The sequence below is a fragment of the Motacilla alba genome, chromosome 4 (genome assembly GCF_015832195.1).
Source record: "Motacilla alba alba isolate MOTALB_02 chromosome 4, Motacilla_alba_V1.0_pri, whole genome shotgun sequence".
Taxonomy (NCBI): Eukaryota; Metazoa; Chordata; class Aves; order Passeriformes; family Motacillidae; genus Motacilla; species Motacilla alba.
The window spans coordinates 11975107-11989165 of record NC_052019.1 but is presented as its reverse complement, the minus strand read 5'-3'; the positions used below and the strand labels follow the sequence as shown (position 1 = coordinate 11989165).

Here is a 14059-nt window from a genome sequence, read left to right as displayed (position 1 = left end):
TGACTTTTAGCCAAGTTAGAAAATGCAAAGCTGAGCTGCAGCTTACAGATCAACACTATGAAGGTGGCATCTTCCTACTGGCCCAGTATCTTGTCCAGAAGGATGACCAAGGAATTTATTGCTTTCCTGCTATGTGGATAGGCAGAACAATAACTAAACAACCATCAGTTTTGAGTACACTGCTTTCTGCCTTATCAGGAACAGGACGATAGTTTTGTCTCCTTGACATACTTCCATAGCCAACACTCCAAACACAGACACAGGAAATCAAATTCCCTTGGCATTAAAAGATGAAATAAATCTCTACACAGAGACTATTATTCCCCACACATATACTCAGGAACAGAAGCAGAGTCAAATTCTGATCCAGCTGGCAGATTGTCTCTCTCCTAGTTGCAGTGATGTAGACATCAATTCTGAATTGTATTGCTCAGCATCACTACAGGAATATCCAAGGCAAAAACCACTCAAATATACAAGTCTGACCACATACTGTAAGTTAAGGCCACTGTGAAACCCAATGTTCTTAGAAATACTTCCCTTTTTTTTTATCTTGTGGTAAAAAAAAAACTGATTGTTTACATGATTTTCAGCACAAACACCACAGCCGTCTACTCCAACATTACAAAACCAGAGAAAGAAACACAAAATTTAATGGAACTTCTTAAGTAATGAAGCTTTGATATTTGATTTGCTTGAAACTATGAATTTCCAAAACCAAAATGCTGCTTTAACCTGACAGTCCCATTGAGACCAATATTGCATACTACACTGCAACTTTATTCTAAGCTGTTTATTAGTAAAAACACTACTAACAGCATGCAGAAAAGATATTGCCAACAGAGAGCTGCTTTGAACCTCTGCTTGCCATGGTTATAGCATAAAGCTTCATTTTCACATCTGCACAGGTACTTCAACTATATCAGTCTAGTTTGAAGCCCAGATGACAGAACCAAGGGTTGACAGTCTTCAGTGCCACTCTACAGCTCTGCAAGTCAGGATTTCCTGCAACTCATTTCCAACATTCCTCTTGGACTCAGGTGTTTATTAGCTTATGCTTATTTAAACAGCATTTAAGTCTTCAGCCACCATTTCTCCAACATCTTGCTCAGCTAAGTCAACAACCCTAGATACCACAATGTAGAATATTAGTTAACCAGAGAATCACAGAACATACTGCTTCAATGGGATCTATAACCGTCATACAGCACAGAAGATGGTGCTGGGACATACTTTAAAATATCTGAAAAAAATAAGTACTCCTTAATCAATGGGATGAAGTACCTGTAAAGAGTGTCAAGCTAGAGTGCATCTGGTCTTGTTTAACTGGCTGTAAGTCAAAAGGACAGAAGTGGCCAAGGAGAGAAGATGAGGAACAAACCAGGGGATCTGCAGTCAGAATGTGCAGTACCAGTTTCCAAAGGGAATGATTTTTGCTGTCAGTGAGTCATAACATCTCAGTGGAGCACACTGAAAATATTTACCTAATTAAAAAAAAAAAAATCCAAACTACTTGACAGTTTTCCATAGCAGAGAAATTATTAATACTCACAGAAGCCTTGCTCAGGAACTTTAACATGTGTTTCAAGCCATCTCTCTGCTCTTGACTTTTTGTTTGACAAGTCTAGTACATTTTATGTGTTACCCCAGAAGTGTCACAAGACAGAATTCCTGTGTACCACAGTCCTCTAAGTTAATATCCAGCTAAAGCCCATGTAGAGAACAGGCCTGAAGTTTACTACAACAGATTAAGGACACAATCAGGTTGACTCTGACCTCTCCCAAATTTATGTTAAGATGAAATGTTTCTCATCTCTGTAACAGTGGCCTTAACAAAGACATAGAGTGAGGTCTTTTTCCCTCTGGAGTTGCATATGTGCTCTTTGCACAGCAAGTTACAAAGAGGACAGCAATGGCCATGATCCCATACCAATGGTGTTTGCATGCAGCACCTTCAGCCACCTAAATGCATGTGACATGCAGCATTTCCACCAAACACCTTGGAGCCAACCACAGTTTGAAAAGCCACAGCAAAAATTAATAACAAAGTTCTCAAAACATTAAGAAAGACTATCTGATATGTTACTTAAGAGAAAGTTAAGTCCAATCTGGCAAAAACAGGTAAGACCTTTGCACCCAATGCACAACATCTGAGGATGTCCACACTGACATAGGTCTGCTAAGAGCTACCAAAGCATGAGCATTATTTACCGTGCTTATGTGCTCCATGCAACATGGAAGCTGTAGGGATACACATCAGAATCAGACAGAATCACACAGACAGAATCACTCAGAAAGACCAGTCTCAAAATTGACTCTTCATTTTTTCAGTAGGCAGGAGCACCCACCACCTGCACAACTCACTGCAACCAAACACTCTCTCCCAAATATCCAACTGGAGGCTCACAGACCTGTAGTAAACTGGTAAACCAGCACTCTCAGGGCAATAGTCACTGCTTTCTTTATTGCTTTATCCTTCTCACTGGCTACTATGAGGGAAACACTGCATGTACTGCGAGAACTCCCCTGTGAGAACTCCCCTGCTTCAAAGGCACAGCCATTCCTTGTCATCCAAAACCTACTAGGGACTGGGATGCTGTAAGAATATACCCCTGTCCTGCACCCAGAGTGTCAGAGTCTACATCAATTATCAACACAGGCAAAACCACATAGCCAGGAACCGTGGTCTGCCAGGTTAGCACAAGATCTCCTTCATGACCAGTCAACAACTCTCAGTTCAGAAACAAACACAGAATTATTGCTGGTGAATCTCCAGTGCCTTCTACATGCTGTCTCCACCTTCTGGGAAACTTCATCCATGTCTGAGGTCTGCCACCAAACAGAACAGACTCAGAGAGCACATGCACTTGGAGGTCAAATGCATCAGTGGATGAAGAGTACAGCACCTGAGCACTGAAGCCTACTGAGAAATGCTAAGAAATAAGTTCTAAGGCAGTTCAAATAAAAGGGCTTGGCAAGTGAACTGAAAACAAAACTAAGGACAACCAATGAAGTCCTAACAACCCAGGAATGGATGATACAAAGCTCTGTTACATGGATGTTCACAGGTAGATTTAATGAGTCTCAGAACTACAATACAACCAGATTATATTTATTGACATTGTAATTAATAAGTGTTCTGTGTTAGTTTTATACTAAGGGTTAGAACGACAGAATAAGGTCTGTGCACTTCTTCAGTCATTTAAGTTTTCTTCCACAGCCCCAAAGTCACATTTATCTACTAAATCCTTGGAATACATACAAGCACCAACTTAACAGTCCCACTTTTCAGGGCAGGTTTCATCAGCCAGAAACACCTGCAGCATGGGCCATGCTAAAAGCTGGGGAAAAAATGCAAACTTTAGACTTCAGATCATTTACTGCTGATTGAAGAATGTTATACATGTAATCAAAGCCCCAAAACTGTAGCAGCTCTTCCCATGCACAGAGGTCAGGGTCACAATGAGTGTAACTCCTACTGTCAACCTCACTGCCTAGACTGGGTGTTATTTACATCCAGTGCAAATTCACAACTCATGCAATAAAGATGATGAATGTATGGATGATGGATCCATGTTATACAGACTGCAGCTGAGATCAGAATCAAATGAGTAAGTATCAAAAGGTTCTTATTTTTCTACTTTAAAATCTACAGCCTTTGCAAGGGAGAAGCCATGACAACATCTCTATCACCCACAGGGTGGGGTGCATCTCAGGCAATATGAAACAGGAAAAAGAAAAAATGCTTTGTGTAATTCAAAACCCCCAAAAATAAGAGTTTCATATTGCACAGGTTCATTGTTAAAGAATGTATCTCAGACTTAATGATTCCTTCCACATTAAAAAAAATATTTCAGAAAACAGAATGACATGGCTTAATCTGTGCAGAACATGTACTCCTCCATCCCGACAAAGCACAACAGAATAAGAACATGTAGCATTTTGACATCAACAAAGCTGCCTACATAGACACCCACTCTTTCTTATTTTCTGTGCAGTATATTTTTTTTAACTCACTCATTTCCTCCTGCATCTTTCTCACCATTCTTGACTTGTCTACTCCCCATACAGCTTCTTCAGACTCATTTTCACATGAAGACTGACCATGGAAATAGTTACTCCCTTACAGACAGTTCAGAATACAGCATCCATTTTAATTTTTCCTTCTCCCACTTTATTTATATACCAATAAAAATAATTTCCTTGAGAAACAGAGATGTAATTCCAGAGTATCTGAAATAACTAGAGCAGGAGAGTTATTCTGCAGGGCTAAGCTTCATGCTGTGATAGATTCACACATTTGGTCCCATCTCCCAGTAAGGAGCTGGCAATTACTGCATTCCAGTGCAGGACCATGGATTTTTTCCAGCTCCCTTAGTCCACATGCTAGTTACAGCTGATTATGGCAGCTGAAGCACTAATGCATTTTTGCATCAGATGTGCAAAGGCTAGACATACTGGACTGGGTATGAAAGAGCAAACCTGCAGAATATATTGGGGAGGTTTTCTGCAGATTAGAATTATTGTTCTTGACAATCATGATATTTACACCTCTGCTTTACTGATTTTGTACTTACAGATCTAAATCTCAAAAAATGCACTGTATTTATTACCTCAAGTGATAAAGGAAAACATCTCTCTAAAGGTTTTAGATTTTTCTCTACTTTGTGTGAGGAAACAGCAAATAATTGGAATCCTGTGTTGCTTTTGTGCTATTTGAAGGATTAGCCTCTCCTCAGTTCCTGGACAATACATACATTAAGTACACTAAGTGCTGTGATTAGAGCTTAAACACTGTTTAAATAAGACACATCTCCAACACAACCCCTTGTAAAGCATAATTTATCATTATTATGCAATTATGTTAAAGTGCTAGTATGCAGGAATCTTCTATTTCACTCCGTTCATCAGATAGGCTGATGAAACTGATTTACCTGTATATTAATTCTTGGAGTATTTTCTGAGTACACACAAAATTCTCAGCATTTAAACTTTTACTCTTAAAAAGCACAGATTTTTTATCCAATACCTAGATTCCTAATAGCTCACTAAATAGACTAAATCTAGCTCAGATATACCTAACCATGGCTATGGTCACAATTCCCTTTTTGATGCAGAAGTAGACATCTACATTTTAGACTACACATAATTTAGGAAAGGCTAAGGTGAAAAGATGGGGGAAAAAAGTACAAAAATTCCTACAAATATTACAGGCTTTCTTACACAGTGGACAGTAGCAAAAGAAAAAAATCTGCAAGCAATAATATATACACAAAATATCTGTTATTGACATAAAGGCAGGGTTGGTAGTTAGCTGATTGCAAGAAAGCTTTGCATTTTTGCTACAAGAAGTAGTAATAGCTCCAGCCTCCCAGCTGGTCAAATACAGAACCTAAAAAATTCTGAGAAATTTCAGCAAATTATGGCAATCTACAAAAAAAAATCTAAACAAAGCCAGACAAAACATGAAATAAACAAACAAACAAAAACCCCACCACCAAACCAAAGTAGAAAATATTAAAAAAGGGATATAATGAGTTGTCAGGAACAAAATAGTCCAAAGGATTCATTTTTTAAGGTAACTCATTGCAAAGAATACAAGTTCATGCCATTCATCAGTGAAACTTGACCAAAAATACAAAAAAAAAGGCTGATCTATCCTCTGCAATCAAGCACATATGTCTTAAGTTCTGGAGCAGGAGATTTATCTTCAAGACTTCAACCATTTCACACATGCAGTTTGAAATTGTCCAACAAATGCAAAAATTAGTCATAGGGGACTCAGAGACAGCAGAAGCATTTAAGGCTCATTTCCGTAGGAAGCCAGGCTACAGAAAATGTAATTAAAGATTTTTTGTAAGAGTTTGCCCTTTTACTAAGAAACTCAGAATTACCAGAACTGACAGTAAGTGCTGGGGCACAGCACCCCATCCTCCCTCCCATCCTACGTGGCAGAGGCCAAAGCCTCCTGCAGAAGCTAATAGGATGATTATCTTGGGAAGGATTACTCTGCACGGAGAAGCTGAAGCCTGCCTTTGTGAGAATTAAGTCCATGATCCTTACTGGTCAGCTGAATTATTTTCTTTTGCCATAGTGGAGATAAATTATCAATTGGTCTTCCTTAAAATGAGTGCATCTCAAAGAATATTGATAGAAGAAGGTGGGATAAAATGTATTTGCAGACCTTTTTTTGTTTGTTTGTTTGTTCAAGAACTAGGGAGTCCAGAAAAGGATTCAAGAGGAAAAAGTAATTAATTTTTTTATAAGAAATAAACGTCTGCCCCACTAAATTAGCAGAGTATAATTATAATACAGTCTATATCTAACAAGCTTAGCAATAAATGATTGAGCCATGATCTGTTCTACAGGAAATGCCAAGATGTGACTCAAGTAGATCAACATAAGGTAAAAAACATTGTGAAAGTACTGCTTTACACCTTGATATGGGGAAAAAAAAGTCTGTTCTTGGGGTTTAATTTCTCATTTCTAAGTAATTTAGAGAAGGAGCACCTCCCAAAACACTCTCTCCATTCTGACAGGATCCAGATAGTGCAGAAAGCACTACAGGAAGCAGTCACTTCAAAATCAGAGAAGTACTTGCATCTGAGGGACTCAAACAGAATGAGATTCACTGTCTCACAAAGTAAAACCTTCACCCTGGAAACATGTCCTGATTAGACTCAGGGTAGACATGCATCACATCACCACAAGTATTTATAAACACGGATAATAAGCTTGTTCAGAGAATTAGTAGTTCACAAGAAAACAAGGCTTGTGTCTTTGGGTGGTAGTTCAAATGCAAGCTAGTGAGAAGAAATGCAAAATACCGGACACTTTTTTGCACAAACAGAAGCATTACAGAGCAGTAAATAAAAGTAAATGAAAAGCTGGATACTGCTTTGGATGGAAAACAGAAAAAGAAAATAAAATCTCAGCCTCATAATCACTGACATTTTGGAAAGTCTTACTAAAATAGTCTACTTTAGTTAGGTATGATGTTCTGACTGTTGAAGAAGAGGAATAAGATACTTTTGGAAGAATCCACAGAGGATTGCTCTGCAATGGCTCACTCTTACTCTCATCATACAAACAATAATAATAGTAACAACAATAGTAGCACCTCAGTTTCAATTGCACCAACAGAACACTTGGCTCGCCTAATCATAAAATAAATAGACAATGCTAGGAATAAATTTTAGTGTGTTATATTCACAAGGGAAAATGAAAAAAATCACCTCCTCACCTGCACAGCAAAGTCAAAGCAATCGGATATGCAGACAGGGCCCATAATAAAGGCTGAAAACTATGCTGACCATGGCCAAAGGGACAGCATTTATTGAGGTTACACCCAGGAAGCCAAGCATTTCATCTGCAGCACATGCTGAGCATCAGCACTAAATCAAAAGTGAAACTGCAGAATGCAGCTGTGTGACTCTACTGACACTTCCTTCCTGGATGGAAAGGTAACAGCTATCACAAGGGCAACTCAAAGCTTTCAATCATAATGTCTTGTCAAATGCAAGTTAAATTTAAATGGACTAGGAAATATGAAAAAACATACTTTCTGAAACAGCTCTCATTTCCCTTAATGTCAAGGCAGGGTGCTAGATAATGGGTAACATGGGGTTAAGATGGGCTAAAAGTGAGAAGAAAACTGAACAGAAACTTCAAAGATATAGGAGACATCTTGAAACTTCTACAGTTGTGGCTACATTCACCATTTAGTAAGGCGATAGGTGATTTAGTAAGGAACAAATAAGCATCACATGAACAGACTTAATATAAATAGCTCCTCTCTTAATTTTACACTGATTACAGAATGCCAGCTTGCAGATTAAATATATAGGTTTTTTAAAACATCTGCAAGAAATACATTAACTAATATTTACATCAAAGTTCTCTTATTATCAGAACAAAGCAAATATGTTCTTCAGCCATCTTCCACTAAAAACAAAGTCAAAGCAAAGCAAACCAATGTTGACTGTGCTTTTTGAGGATGACATAACAACTATAAAAAAAGTCTGTTCATTACTTCTATACATTACGCAATTTAAGTGATTTTTGCTTCAATTTCACTTTTACCTCCAGAAGCTGGTTTCAGTTTATTGGGTTATTCAGCATGTTAACACCAGAATAACTTCATGTGTATGTATGTTTAGGTTTCTATAAAATGTGCATTAGGTAACCCTCTCTTAAAACCAAGGATATGAAGATAGATTAGAAATTACCACTCTGTATCTTTGCCTTCATCGGCATGTAATTTCCCATTGTGTACAAGATACACACTGACAAGTTCCTGTGAACTAACAGAACAAAAATAAACTAAGGAAATTCCTACTGTATTCTTCACTACATCAAGCACCTTATCCATTCCTGTCCAATTTAACAGCTTCAGGTGGCAACCTCCCAAATACATCTGGCTCTGTGCATTAATGCATGTGTTTGACAGCCTATATGGTAAAGAAAGAATACATCAAATCCAAAGGCAGCTGCGGAATTAAATGCCAGATTTATGAGCTTGGATTGTGTTGGGAGGAAAGGGGGAAGACCTCACCCACCACAGCACATGGCAGAAGCTTCTCTTCAGCCGCCATTCTTATTAGACAAACAAAGTGATGAAATATTGAAAGTAAGGAAGTTACCAACCAAGTTTTAGTGATTTCTAAGAAAGGCCTTCAAAATCATTCCATGTGCCAAAGACAAAGTTCTATGATTTACAATAATGTGCAAAGAATGGAAGTGTCATGGAAAAAACAAATGAAAAATTAAACTACTACTGTGGTTCCATTTTGCCCCACTGACAATGAATCTGCATCATTTTGATTGCACTACTATAGATTTTTTTTTCTCTATTACTGAAGTTATGGCTGATAAAGTTTGCTATTTTAAAAAAAAAACCTTAGCAAAAACTGAACAGAAAAAAATTTGCATACAGGAGTAAAATTTCCCAAGATGGAAAAAAACCCCACTTTTTTAGATCATTAACTCGAGATATTTTATTGTAACATGTGGAGAAAACAATGTCCATTAAATGGATTCTCCTTGCTAATGCTGAGTAACATTGCAATAAGTACCCTAAATTAACAATTGTTCTAAATATGGAATTTTTTTAATGAGAAACAAGAGATGGAATGTGTTTGTGCATATCAGTACACAAAGCTGCAATTAAGGCTTTGTGTATATTCTGAGTATTGTGCCTTCAAAATAAAGCAGAACAGAGTTAATGAAAGTTGAGAGAAAAAAAAATCAGGATTACAGACAAGGACATGAGGAAGGGTTTGATGTTTCTTTTCATTGATGGCAGAGCAACTTTGGTTCAAAATTAATAAATCGAGATGCAATTATCAGTCATACCTGACCAAATAGCCTCTTACACAGAGGCAGCATGCAACCAACTTTGCTTTTATACAAAGGGCCAATCCAATTTCACATTCTTCAGTATTTTCTGCTCCCTGACACGTATTTATGCCAGCTGCATCTGGCCTTGCACAATCCAGAAATACAGCCCAGGCCCCATTTCCTTCTTCATATACTTGCTACTCCTACATCTCCCATCTTCTATCATAATCCGACCAAAATGTTCTACAAGAAAAAAAAATCTATACATAGAACTAACTATAAACATTTGCATACTGACAAATTATACTGAAAGGCAGAAAGTGACAGCAGAGCTGGGATGAACTGCAATGAAGATGGTGCTGTGGACATAAATGTACTATGGAAAATAAAACATGAGCTTGAATGAGATGGACCTCTAAAAGAAGAATCTTAAGAAACCTCTGCTCCATCACTGTGTCCTGGAATTAACATTTTAATGGAGCACATCTCTTTCAGTTCAAGCCTCATTTATACCTCAGGTTCAACACATGGCCTCTTTTGAGGATAGTTCCAACCCTTGCATTCCCGTAACAACAATCTAAGACACTAAAGGAGCATTCATTTAAGTGGAGAGCGAGCATTGCTCAGAGCAGAGCACTTCCAAAAAGCAAATGGAAAGAAAAAGCCTTCATCTACATGCAGGAGAACTTAAATATGTTAGGCAAATCTCCCCACCAATGGCCTCTGACAGTACTTGTGTCAGCCTGTAGCAGACAAGCCCCAGTGCCTCAGTGAAGGAGTCCCAGGAGTGGCCTCCTTGAACTCGCAGAGCACCTCTCCCAGCTGTGCTCTCTCCACCCATAAGAAGAATTACCTCCTCCAAAAGATCCAAAATTCCTGGCCCTTCTGTTTAAATCTCCAATATATCTATTCAAAGATTAGATTTGTATTAACAACCTAAGTAAGTGCACCCATCCAGAAACAAAAAGCTCAAACCTCAAAAGACCCCACACTACCCCAAGTGCAAGAAACAAAGTCATCCCAGTGAACCAAGAAGTACAGAGCAGAGACAGAAAACAAATGTTCTAAGCCATACACAGTATCCCAGCTTTTGTATCACAGTAACTAATTTTAGCATTATTAACAAAAAAAAGCGTGTGTTTTTTCAATGTAGAACAAAAACACCGTGTCAGAAGATAATTAAGGCAAAATTTAAAGGTCTTTAGAAAAACCTTCTTGCCTGAATGCACCATGAATTAGTGTGTCTTACAATCACAAAACACTTATTTTCAGGAGGTTTTGGAAAATCAACATGAAGATATTCACCCTTTGCCATATAAAACCTGAAACTGAAGCTGGCACCTCACAGAGATGAAACACAGCAGACCCTAATAAGCATTACAGGATCCAGAGCTCCTGCATAGATATACAGGCACATCAAGCTTACTGGTAGTGAGACCAACCGTGTAAGAAGAGACATTACTGTGTAGATATGGTGGATTCTAAGCATAGGGCAGGGATCTCATTGAGCAAAAGGAATCTCTGAATGAAATGGGTCTCAATTCCTTCCCCCTTACAAAATTTGCTAGGATTTCTTTTCTTTCTTCTTCTTCTAATAATTATATTGATTTTAAAATAAATACATACAGTCAGTTATCATTAACGTAATTTCTTATGGTTGTTTTGATTAAGCAGTGTGGTGCATGGAAGTCATTTGTAAGGCTAGTAAATATATAAATACCTAACAAAAATAATTCTTGCTAGTTAGTTAAGCCTGTGTTCATCCTCCTCTAATTTAGAGATCCTGCAAATCTGCAGTGACTTGCAGGCCTAGCCACTGCTTTAAGGGCTGATGGAAAGAACTTTTTTTTAAAATCTCACTTATCCACTAGAACAAACCAGTCTTGATGGGGAACCAAGAGAGAAAAATTACAGTGTGTGCAGGTACTCCTCTGATCCAGCCCACTGGAGTGATCTGTTCTGTAGTGTTGCCATAGAAAATGGAAAGGAAGCCTCCAATTAGGGACGAGGTCACATTTAAGCAGAGATATTATGTAAATATCACCGAGCCAGCACCCTGCAAAAAAAAAAAAAATAAAGGCCTCATCCTGCCAGCCCTCCAAGGGCAGGCCTCAGGTTCGCTGCTAGAACATCCCTGCCAGCAGGACCCGGCTTGCAGGAGCAGGTGCCAGCTCTAAGGCGGCCCCGGGGACCCCCGGCACCGCAGCTACAGCCCGGGCTGGGGGCGGGCGGCAGAGCCGGGATGCTCCGGACCGTCCTGCTGCCGTGCCGCGGCCACCGGCGGGGGTGGGGGAGCACAGGGACCCCCGGAGCTGTCCCGGCCCCTCCGCGGCCGCGCCCCGGCCCGCTGATGGCTGCGGGGGAGTTGCGGGAGGGTGGGGGCCGCCAGGGGACCGGCCGAGCGAGCCCCCTCGGCGGGCCGGAGCCGCCTCGCCCCGCCTGGGGACACGCAGCCCCTGCCCCGCCAAGGACCGGCCCCCCTTCCCGCGGCTTCCTCGCCCGTCGGGTCACCGGCACGGACGGGCGAGCGGGGAGCGGCACGGCCTCGCCCCGCCCCGAGATGCACTTTTTTTGCCTTAGGCACCTCGCACGACCGAAGTCTACGAGCGCGGCAGCATCCTCCCTCCATCCGTCCCTCCATCCCTGCGTCCTCCCTCCCCTGCCACGCCGTGCCGCGCCGCCCCCGCATCACCCACCCGTGCCCGCCGCCACTCACCCACTCCGCGGCCGGCGACGGCGGCGGGGCCCGGCCAAGCCCCTGCCCGCTCCTTCCCCGGGGGATCCGCTGGCGCGATGCGGGCAGAGAAGCGGCGCAGCACCGCCCGGCAGCCGCACCTCGCTGCCGGCGCCGGGTCCCTCCCCAGCTGTCACCGGCGGCCCGCCCTCGGGGGGGAGGCGGCCGGGCCCTCCCGCGCCCCGCCCCGCGCCCGCCGCCGCTCGGGGCGCTCGGCAGCGCCGGCTCCGGGAGAGCCGCCCCGCACGCCATGGGGACCGGGTCCCCTCGCTCGGTCCCCGTCTCAGCAGGTGCGGGCACGTCCGGCACAGAGTGCCGAGGGGATGGAATCATTTAATTTTTTATGTTACGCAAGAATTAGACACGGAGTTGTCAGATCAGATCAGCTGCCGGATGCCTGTAAATCCTGATGCCATTTAAAACCTCGTTCTTTTGTCAGAATGGAAGAGAATATCAGCTTGAAGCTCCCGGGCCCAGGCTTTGCTGGGGATTTCAAACCGGACTGACTCCTCCGTGCCGATGTACAAAGGCTGTGAACGCACCTTTACTAAAATGCTGTTCTTGGTTGTATTTCTGTTGATCCAGATTCTGTGATGACCCAGCGAATGCAGCAGAAACGTGTTTCTGTGAGCCAAGCACCAAGACCTCAGGGATTGGGAACAGTCATGATAACTGGCTCAGTGTTATATTGATGATTTATGCAGTATTTGTGTAAACTGGCCTCAAATCAAGGAGAAAATAAACAAGTTTACCACTCCATTTGTTTTGCTGTTGCTGCTGCTGCTGCCGTAGTGCTAGGTTTGTACTTAGTTTAAAAAGACAAGATGGCTATGGGAAAAAAGATTTGAACAGAAATCACAATATACAAGAAACATGCATCAGCCTCAAAGAACATGCTCAAAGAAGTAGGTTGATGGAGTTCAGCAGAGAGACAGCTCAGGGCAGCATCACAGGCACAGAAACTTGAGAAGGCAACACTTCAGTATTGAAGTGTATATTTATATAGATCAAACTAGCTCTATTGATGGCCACAGTGAATGATTAAAATCCAAATTGGAATGCATATTTTAACATTCAAGGCAATTAAACAGAAACACTTTATGAGACTAAAAGGGAATATGCATTTCTGGGTGTTGCAAAGCAACACTTAAATCTCTTTCCAAAGGGAGGCATTTCAAACAAGACCTAAAGGAATTCTTGTAGCCAGAATAACCCCAAAAGTTCCTTCTCTGTAAGAGAAAATGCTACTTTTGATTTTAAAATCAATACAAACTGAATGTCCCGGTCGGTGTTAATTACTTTTTGTAGTTAATTTTTACAATTTTCTAAGAAAATTTCAGGTAGAAATGTTTGATACTTAGGCTTTTAAAAAATGCCAACACATTTATTAGTGGCTGTGCTCCAAGTCTGGATTAATGAAACCAGAATAAGCAGCTTGTTATGCTTCAGCTGCTATCTAACTGTTCTTCATAAGAGTAGGAATCTGGGGCCTTAGCTCTGGCCCTGGTCAAGGAGAGAGGAAATTGGAGCTCATAAATAATATATGCATGGCTTTATATTAGTGTCATGTCTTGTGCAAGGATGCAGTGTTGTGTTCTGAAACAAGGCAGCATGTTTTGTATAGGATTTGCTTGTAATGGGTTGGTGCATAGGATTGTTGCATGCAAAGTATTTTCTTAATAAATAATTTTCACTTGAAATTACTTGAAAATAAAGAAGAAAATATAGTTTTTATTTTAGCTAGCACTTTGTTTCTCAGTATTTTTCTTTAATATAAGTGTTTCAGTTTTTTGCTCTTTTTTTTAATAACATGATTTTGATTTAATTTAAAAGTAAGGGGATTATCTGGTCCACACAGAGTCAAAAATATTATCTTCCTGTCAGACATGGCTCTAATACCTGCTGTTCCATTCAGCTGGAGAGCAACCATCACTCCATGAACCCAAAACCATTCTTTTGAGAGCTTGGACTTTGATAGCCACTATT

At 40.8% G+C, this 14059-nt stretch overlaps 1 long non-coding RNA gene across 1 annotated transcript in view; it reads right to left on the bottom strand.

Moving 5' to 3' along the window:
* The window catches only part of LOC119700576, a 28373-nt gene extending 16121 nt beyond the window's left edge, over positions 1–12252 (bottom strand). The window contains exons 1-2 of the long non-coding RNA XR_005256811.1: positions 12056–12252; positions 11252–11395 (exon numbers count right to left, since the gene is read on the bottom strand). This is a non-coding gene — a long non-coding RNA (uncharacterized LOC119700576). The remainder of the gene's footprint in view (positions 1–11251; positions 11396–12055) is intronic.
* Between the last annotated feature and the right edge of the window lie 1807 nt (positions 12253–14059).